This window comes from Orcinus orca, chromosome 15 (genome assembly GCF_937001465.1).
Source record: "Orcinus orca chromosome 15, mOrcOrc1.1, whole genome shotgun sequence".
NCBI classification, from domain to species: Eukaryota; Metazoa; Chordata; class Mammalia; order Artiodactyla; family Delphinidae; genus Orcinus; species Orcinus orca.
The window spans coordinates 61,147,163-61,156,526 of NC_064573.1; the positions used below are offsets into that span (position 1 = coordinate 61,147,163).

General features: G+C 45.8%; 1 long non-coding RNA gene across 1 annotated transcript; it reads left to right on the top strand.

Annotated features, from left to right (window-relative positions):
• The first annotated feature begins 110 nt into the window (after positions 1 to 110).
• LOC117203721 (uncharacterized) lies at positions 111 to 9,120 on the top strand. The gene is made up of 3 exons (XR_004486602.2): positions 111 to 299; positions 3,596 to 3,851; positions 6,476 to 9,120. It is a non-coding gene; the product is annotated as an uncharacterized LOC117203721 (long non-coding RNA).
• Positions 9,121 to 9,364: the final 244 nt, after the last annotated feature.

Genomic DNA, 9,364 nt, shown 5'->3' on the forward strand with positions numbered 1-9,364 from the left:
ACTGGAGGCGGGGGCCGGGGCACTGGGGCAGGGTGCGGGCCTGGGTGGGGCGCGGGGAGGGGATGCACACGGGGCGCTGGGCGGGGGCGCCTGTGGCTGGAGACGGTAGGGGCGCTGGGCAGGGGCGCGCACGGCGAGGCGCACGGCGCCGGGGCGCCTCTGGGCCCTTCCCCGGGCTCCCGCGGAGGGTGGCTGTGCGGCCGCTCACCTGCGTCCCCGCCTCTCCGGCTGCTGCGCGCCGGCACCGGGCCGCTTTCATCCTCTTCTGCGGGGCCTGGCTTAGCGCCTTCAAGAAACGGGTGCGGAATAAGTGAGACAGACATCACAGTAACTGTTTATTTTGGATTTTCTTTAAAAAATTTTTTTATAACACTATAGCAGGGCGTGTTCTACTTTTCAATATGCTTTCATATCATTACTTCAAATAATCCTCAAAATAACCACGTATATCAAAAGCAAGAATCACTATGTCAAAAAAACAAACTGAAGCTCGGAGCGGTGGTTCAGAGTCTTCCAAACAACCAAGTCCGGTCCGTTTTTCAAATCTATGAGTACAGTGAATGTACTGAGATGTAATATAAGAAGTCGCATAGAAAACAATTAGCAAAATTCCTGGTATATGTAAGTAAGCAGTAAGTGGTAATTATTATTATTAATTAAAATATTTGAATATTTTCAAATATGCCCAGATAAACAATTTTAACATCACCAAAACCGGCACAACTGGACTCTATGAACAGTGATATGATGCAACAGGAGGTAAGCATCACCTCCAAATTATTCTCACTAACCGGAAAAGTAAAGGAAAAAAAATGAAATCTGGTTACGCCTAGAACTACAAGCTTAAGGAAATACAGGGACCAAAGGAACATGTTATGCTACACCAGCAGGAGGCGGTCAGCCGAACCCAGAATGTGGGGAGTCTACAGACCAAATGACCCAATTTCTTTATTCAACAAGTAGCATCACGACAAAAGGGAGGAGGGCAGGAGGAGGATCTGTTGTTGCAAATCAGACGGGAAACAAGGCAGCCAAATGCAGTTCCTGGCCTGGGTTGGGTCATGATTGGGACAAACTAACTTCAAAAAAAACACCAAAAACACTTTTTAAAAGATTGGGAAACTTGGACATGGAATGAATGTTAGGTGATACTAAAGACTTATTGGTAATTTTGCTATGATAATGCTCTTGGGGTTTTTTGTTTGGTTGGTGGGTTGGTTGGTTTTGGGTTTTTTGTTTTGTTTGGCTGCCCCACGTGGCATGTGGGATCTTAATTCCCCAACCAGGGATCAAACCCATGCCCCCTGCAGTGGAAGCTTGGAGTCCTAACTACTGGACCACCAGGGAATTCCCCTGTAGTTTTTTAAGATTAGAGAATCATACTAAAATACTTATAGGTAAATTATATGATTTCTGGAATTTTCTTTAATACTCCAGAAAAAAATTTTACGGTAGGGAAATAGGAGAATAACCGCTATTGGCAAAATGTTGCTAATGCTGAAGCAAGGAGATGGGTGTATGGCACAGTGTTTGGCAGAATAATGGCCCCCAAAGATGTCCATTCCACGTCTCCCAACCTGTGAACAGGTTTCCTTACGTGGCAAAAGAGACTTCACAGATGTGTTGAAGGTTAAAGGGCCATTTATCCATTAGGTGCTGTGAACTGAGTGAGTAGGTACCAGATCCAAAACCCATAGACGATGCTTAGGGCAAAACGATCTGACAAGTTATTCCCACAAACCCCCCAAATGTCAGGGGAGTGAGGATGAACCAGAGATCACTACAAGACCGGGTGACATCAGTGTAGATGCAGGTAGAAACAGGAACAGTAAAGAATCTAATGGACCTGATGACAGGGAACCCCAAATAGCATCAGGTTCCGCAGGAAGCATGGAGAGGAGAGCAGCTGAAAACAGGAAGGATTTTTCTTCGTCCAGCGGCAAGGGGCCCACGGATGGGCCTGAGGGGCTGGAGAAATTCTTCTTCTGGAAGAAGACCCCACATGGAGGGGGACTCCCAGGGTGGGATGAGAATTTTCAGGACATGGACAAGAGACATGGAGGAAAGAAGTGCAGATAAAACTGGGAAAGAGGGAATTGCAGAAGGCAAGCTCTCACACGTTAGCCCGCCGATGACAGCAACAGAAGGTGTTGCGAAAGCTCTCTGAACGCTGCTCCTTTTGGATGTTCAGAAGTAAATTCAGGAATGAGCATTAGGGAAGAAGTGAGGTCAAAAGTTAGCAAAGTTATCATCAGAAAAAAGAGAACAACAAATAGTATAACATTCCTGAAGACGATGAAAGCATGCCACAGAAACATACCCACAAAACAGACCAAAACTGTCACCTACTATTTCAGAACAAACTAAAGACATTCAGAGAATGAGAGACAATGTAAATCAGAATCAGGAGAAATTAGAAATAAAAGAAAAAATTAAGAAATAAAGACTGAACTAAAGGAATGAAAGGAACTTAACAAACAGCACCTTAAGAGAAATGGAAAGTGAAAAAGAGAAAATCTTTATAAATTTAAAAAAAATGAAGAAAGACAAATGAGTGTAAGAGAGGCTGACAAATATTGAGGACAGCCAAGAGCAACCAACAGATAACAGGAGTCCCAGAAGATAAAAGCAATGTGAGAGAACAGTTCTAAAACCTGCAATTCAAGGAAACGTTCCTGAAATTAAAAATAGGCATACTTGAAACATATCGAAGGCAAACACTACGTACCTGAGGCTATGAATTCAGAATGTTCATCACCAAGACATATTCTAGTAAAATTATTGGGTTCTCAATAAAAATGAAAAAATATCTTTGGGCATCCAGGCAAAAACAGCAAGTGAGGGAATAGGATTTAGGTTATCATCAAACTCTGACAGTGTGCTTTATGCCACAAGAGACCAAAGTACATGTACTTAAGATTTTGTAAGGAAAGAAAATGTGAGCCATGAATTTCAAGTATTAAGGTCATAGACCACTGTTATCAACATGCAGGAATTCAGAGAATTCAGTTCCTGTGATTTCTCCCAGAAAACAATCTTCAGACCATCAGAATGACTAGGGAGAGACATTGCTGTAAAGACCGGAGGTGAACATCAAAGTCACAGTGTCATTTGAACTAAGACCAAGTTAGGGTTAAGAGAGAGAGTGGTATGTAATAGCTATACGCTCTGACAAGATAGATGTACAGCTTTTTTTTTTAATGGCGGAAGAATGGAGAACACAAATGCAGAGACAAATTCTTGTTTTCAGTAAGCATTATTGGTAGCAATATTATTTGTAGTGTCCTTCTAACACTCTTGCATGTATAAGAGGGGATAAAGCAGATTAGTAACTATGGGATATTCTATCAGTGCCTGATGAAAAATGATTATGATTCTTTCATGACTTTTGCTCAGGATATTATTGGTTCTTTAATGTTTTCGAGATTCAGGGAAACTTTTTCTCTCTTAAGCTATCTATAATCTATCCAACTTGGTATATTATACTTTTATAAAGAGAAACAAAACAATCCAGAAGTAGACCCAGACCTTCTAGGATTGGTTCATTGCATTTCCAGTTCATATTAGACACAGCGATTTTCTTAAATCCCTGCAGGTAGAACTAGCCGGAGCCATCGGTGTAGAAACACTGTCGTCAGAAGCAGAGGAGAGCAAGGATTAAAGTACCCACAGTTGAAGCAGCTGCATGGAGCTTGGAAGAGCAACCAGTTGGAACCAAGCCGAGAAAGCAGTGGACCCCGCATCTACAGGGAAGGCCAGGTCGCGAAGGCCAGTGTCCACACCGCCACAGGGGGGTGCTCCCAGGACAGTGGAGAGGTCAGGGGCTCAGCACCTCTGCAGGCTGGATAGTGGTAAGAGAAACAACTGATATGGGCAACGAGACCAGGGCCAAGTTTTGAACCCCAAAGGCCAGGTCCCAGACTGCACCCTTGCTGTCCCTCTAGGCTGCAGAGGCCCCACCAGATAGGCTAGTGAGAGGGTGTTCCCAGCCTAGCACTCAAGAACCACAAGGGCCCTGAGTTCCCGGGCAGATGTCTTTCCTCAGAGCACATCACCGTCCTCTGCCACGACTGGAGGTGGGGAGTTTGCCAACAGAAGGATATTCGTAGAGCTGTTTCACTCATGCTCTTTCTTCTGGACACACATCAGATTCTCCAGAAATGGTTTTTGTTAATTAGAAAAGGAGAGGGAAAGACAGACAGACGGAGAGAGGAGGAGGAGGGGGAGGAGAAGGAAAAGAAAGGAGGAGAAGGAGGAGTAAGAGTGGAAGGATTAAAGGAAGGGAAAAGGGAAAGAACTGAGAGACAGAAAACTGAAAAAAAAAGAAAGAAATGGAGGAAGGAGAAAAGGGAGGGAGGGACATCATTCTGGTGGGAACACGTGCGCGCACACACACCCACACCCACCCCCACTGTGATCAGCCTAAAGAAATCCGCTATTTTCAAACTACACCAATATCTTAGCCCTTCCTAGAGCATCCTTTAGGGTAAGAGCAGATAATGGCTGGGATAACTGCATGTTTTGGTTTAAATTATTTTTATCTCTAGGGTCAACTATACTTTGCTTTTCCCTGAAACATAATCTAAAAGACAGAGGGTCTCAAGGCAAATAATTGTCGGTCAGAAAAAAAAAAAATTGTCCGTCCGAAGTAGTAAAGGCGATCAGGTCGTGAACTAACTAGCTTGCAGCCAATTACTTCATGACCGGATGGAAGGACTATTAATGTCCCCAGCAGATGGCGCGAGCTGCCCTCTGCCGAATGAGACTTCGCACCCTGGGCTCCATTTAGTGTCAAAATAGGTTTCCTCTTCACGTGATGGTCAAAACAGTAGCCCCTAACCAGGTAAGTTTGGGTTAGGAAATAAATCGTTCAGCAGAATTCCAGGGGAAGCTGAGTAGGGAAGACAAAATCTGGAGGCTTTTACATTTGTTTCTCATGTTAAACTGTTTAAAAACACGCACTGACCTCACCGATAATACTGTTTCATTCACATCATCTGGGGCTCTGAAAAAGTTAAGAATTCTTCCAAGACAGAGTTTTAAATTAAGTCACAAAGGACAACAAAGTACTAAGAATTAGGACATCTGAAAGTATTGTTATCTGGTAGGATAATTGGTGAAGAGCTCATAAATGAGGAAAGCTTTGCTGTAACAAATGAAAGATAAACCAATTCTGAAGGAAACCTCAGGACAGGGAACGTTGACTAGGGATTACTGGGACAAATCAATGTTTCTGCTTCTTCGCTGGTTACTTACATTCTGACCTCTGGGCTGTGCGTTTTTCAACGAGCGAGCACACAGCAGAATGGAAAGCATTTACATCTCTGGACAAGAGGCAGGGAACATAACATGTTTTCTTTGGAATCATCCTCAAATATGGGACAGAAAGTAGAGCTTTATTAATCAAGTTCTTAAACATCTGTCTTCACAAGTTTCCAGAGAAAGAGTTTGGAAGTTCAAGTCTATGACTAATTTCCAGTGAACAGTGGAGCCCCCAGCCCCTGCAGCCTCCCTTCCCGCCCATCCACCGATATTTTAACTCTCTGCAGCTGCTTTTGCTGTCAGCCCGCCACGAAAACTTTACTTTCCAAAGACATTTTAAATGTAAAAGTAATATGTTAACTGCAAGACGTTTGAAAACACTGAAAGGTGTAGAGGAGAAATTACCCACAATTGAGTAGACATTGGCTTGTATCCAGTTGTGGCAGCAAGATTTCGAGTCACGTGCTGTGTTATGTCTGCTTCGACTGCTCTTAGTCTGTTTGATGGGGTCAGGGCGCCTGATTTGCTGGGATTGGAAGTCTGATGCATCAGGTGGATAAGAACACGGACGTGTGCAGGGGGAATCTGCCCTCAAGGATTATAAACGTGCCCTGTGGAAGTGTTTGAAAGAAGCAGATACTGCATTTATAATTACAGCTTGAATTATCTACCGTAACTTGGTCAAGTTTAGAAATGCTGTTGTTTGGGGGAATTTAATCTGTCAAATGTATATACAAGCTGAGCATTGATTACAGAACTGTCTTCGGACTTGCTGACATTATCAGGCCATTGACTAGATTAGCAAGACTCATAAACTGAACATAAAGCTTGAAGAACATTTGGTTTTGATTTTATAATTTTAGTTCATTAAGGACTGGTAAAAAAAACACCAGCTTCTTTTCTTTTCTGAGCATAACACCCCCTCCCCACCAAACACTCAATGGACAGGCCTCTGGCCACAGTTTCGAAAAGCAAAGGACATGCACCTGCTCAAACTGCAGAAAAGGCCAAAGCTCTTTCTTCCTAAAGACTGTAGGATTTTTTTCTGATTAATACAATTTTTGGAATATTTATGTAACAGTAGTGTTTTCCAATGGGTGTTTTTCCACCCAAAAGGGCGTTTTGGGAGAGAGCGAGCGTTCCCTATTCAGTTCCTGGAACAGCTCAGCGAGTTCTGCAGATTCTCACCAGCTTGTTTTTCTCTTCTCATCAGGCAAGGATGCAGTGTGCCCTCCCTGGACCCCTCTGATTCTTCCCATCCGGTTAAGGAAAGACTGATGACAGGGCCCCGGGGACAAGCCGTTTCCATGGTTCCCAGACTTCTGGATTCCAGACGCCAATGACAGCTCAAAAAAAAAAATTTTTTTTTGGGTGACCTACATAGATTTGTCAACCATTTATGTGGCCAAGTGAGAGGGAAAAGCAAAACAAAACCTGCCATCTCCCATCAGAATCATTTTATTACAGAAAACTTTTTTCACCCAAATACAGAAAGGACATTACCTCAGCTAAAGACAATGTTTTGCATGGAATATTCTTAGCTGGGTGGACATCTCCCGGGTTTGGCCGTATTACTGTCGTGTGGGTGTGACCATCTCTGTGGGCAAACTAGTGCCCAGCTTGGAATTTCGGACCCAAGATCCAGCTGCACGTGGCCAGCCCTGCCCCCGTCACACCCGCTTGGGGCTGGGCAACCTGTGCTCACATGGCCCAGCTCATCGCCCACTGCCTGTCACCCACGCCCAGCTCTGCTCCCGCTGTGGCCTCCCCTGGGCCAGCCTGGCTGCCTGGTCTCCTTGCCTGAGTCGGCAGAAGCATCAGCCTCATTCTCCTTAAAGCATCTGTGCCCCTTGATTAATGTGCCTTTCAAATGATTACTAAGTCAGCATTATTTTAGCCTCCACAGTTGTCACTGGGCCAGTCCTGAGCCCAGAGATATCACTTGAGCCCTTCCATTCTCCAGGGAGCAGAAAAAAGAAGGTCCTGCGTTTCCTGGGAGGAAACTTAGTAGGATTGTGCTGTTTCTACCATCTTTCCCAAAGAAAATGTGAAATAAAGACTTCCACCCTATATAGAAGCACCTCCTAGTCTCAGACCACAAGCGTTTTCCATGTGTTAATCATCTCATGCAGCGGTGGAGGCTTTTAGACACCCAGATATTCAAGCTTTCTGAAGAGCTACCCAATGCATTCGATGACTAAATGGAAGTTATATTAGTTTTCTATAGACTGGGAAAGATTTTTTTTTTAATTTGAGTCCAATATCCTTTACCTTCCTTTAAAGGCTTTCAATTTGTATGTGAATGTTTCATAGGACCTCTGATGATTAGAATATTGATAACCATAATTGGGCAAATACTTAAGACATATTCATTCATTCAACAAATGTTCTTAAAGCACCTACTACGTGCCAACCACAGCACTGGCTTTGGAGATACAATAATGAAAACCCATTCTTTTCCTCAAGGGCTTAGGAATTTTAGTCCGGGGAACAGACATGTCAACATAAAGAGAAGTGCTCAGGGCTTTCCTGGTTCCCTGGGCAGGTCCAGAGCAGCGTAAGGGAGCGGGCATCACCAGTTCCACCTGAGTGATGGGGAGCAGCTTCCCAGGGGCAGCAGACACTGGGGTGGGGGGGTTGCGGATGGTGAGGGCCGTGGGGGCCACCCGAGGAGTCTGGGCATCCTCAGGGAAGGAGGGCAGGGAGGCTGTGCTGCTTACTGGTCTCCCAGCTCAGAGCCATCTTCTCAGCTCTGCATTTTGACGCGGGGCTAAGACTATGCAGGTCCCTTTGCCAGCTGGCTCCCTGCTAGGCTCCACCAGCGAGAGGCCTGGAGGAGCTGGGCAGCTGGAGGAGGGAGCAGGGCCTGCTCGCCTACTGGTCTTGACAGCACTGCACCCTGAACCAGCCTGCCCGCACCTGGCAGAGGTGGCAGCTCCCACAGGCAGCAGTCTTGCCCCCAGCGCCTCTTGGCCGCAGCCCCTGGCACCCCTCCCTCCCAGCAGGTTCTGGCAACCCCAGCTCTGAGGCTGGGAGCTGCTTCCTGCCTTACTATCTCTGCGGCCTCAGTTCTCTTTTTTTGCCTTTTTACCTGCTTATCCAATTTCTTTTATTCAGTTCTCTCTGTTGAAATACCCAGTGTTGTTTCTGTTGTCCTGACCGACCATGATTGATGTCATGCTGGGAGTGATGGTCCAAGAAAGCAGACTCACAGGTCAGGCCACGGGACTGATGTGGGCAGGGCAGGCCTTGAATGCAGTGCCAGGCTCCTTGCTGATGAGAAGCGGCCCATGGTGGCCGCGCATCACTATCAGTCAGATGATCACCCGTGGTTCGTTGTGATGAAGCATTGACTGGCCTGTCTCAAGGACCAAGAGGCTGTGGCCCTTGACCATTAGGGCAGCAACGAACATTCCTGGGTGGTAGCTGGGGGGGCCTGCAGCTGTGTTTAAGAAGGAAGCCAGCATGTGAGGGCACGCCTACAGGAGTGGAGATTCGGACTCTCCTGCAAACTAAACTCAGTAACTTCTTGGTTTGAATATGTGTGAGAAAGCTCATTCTGAAATGCCCTTATTCACGTGTTAAAGTAAATAACTTTTGGAGCATGCCGAGAACTGAACAAGATACCCCAGACGACCCGCCAGAGCACAGTTGGACGCTAACCTAAGCAGCTTTAAGTATCAGGGAATCATAACACCTGCTCCTCAGTCCAGGCACCTGCTCCACACTCGCAGTTACTCTCTGAGAGCAAAACGGAGGGGTTTACTTTGACCCCAGTCACATTTCCCTTTGCCAAGCCGTCCACAAAAGTCCCTGAGGCCTTATTCTGTTATCTACTGTGAGTTACCTCTTTGGTTTGTCAGCTCAAAACTGACACATGCTTCTGTTCGTTCAGTTCTAAAAGCAAGTGCCTACTAGATTCAAAGACAAAGAAAAGCAAATAATTGCATAATGTGTCTAGGTCTGCAGCCAGTTGGGGAGTTGCCGGGACCTAGGGGCCTGGGAGGGGCCTGGGGAGGCCTAGGAGTGGAAAATTACTGATTCTGAGTCAGAGGAGAGGCAAGGTCTTCAAGGCCCCCAGACAAGGTGGTCTTGGCAGAGA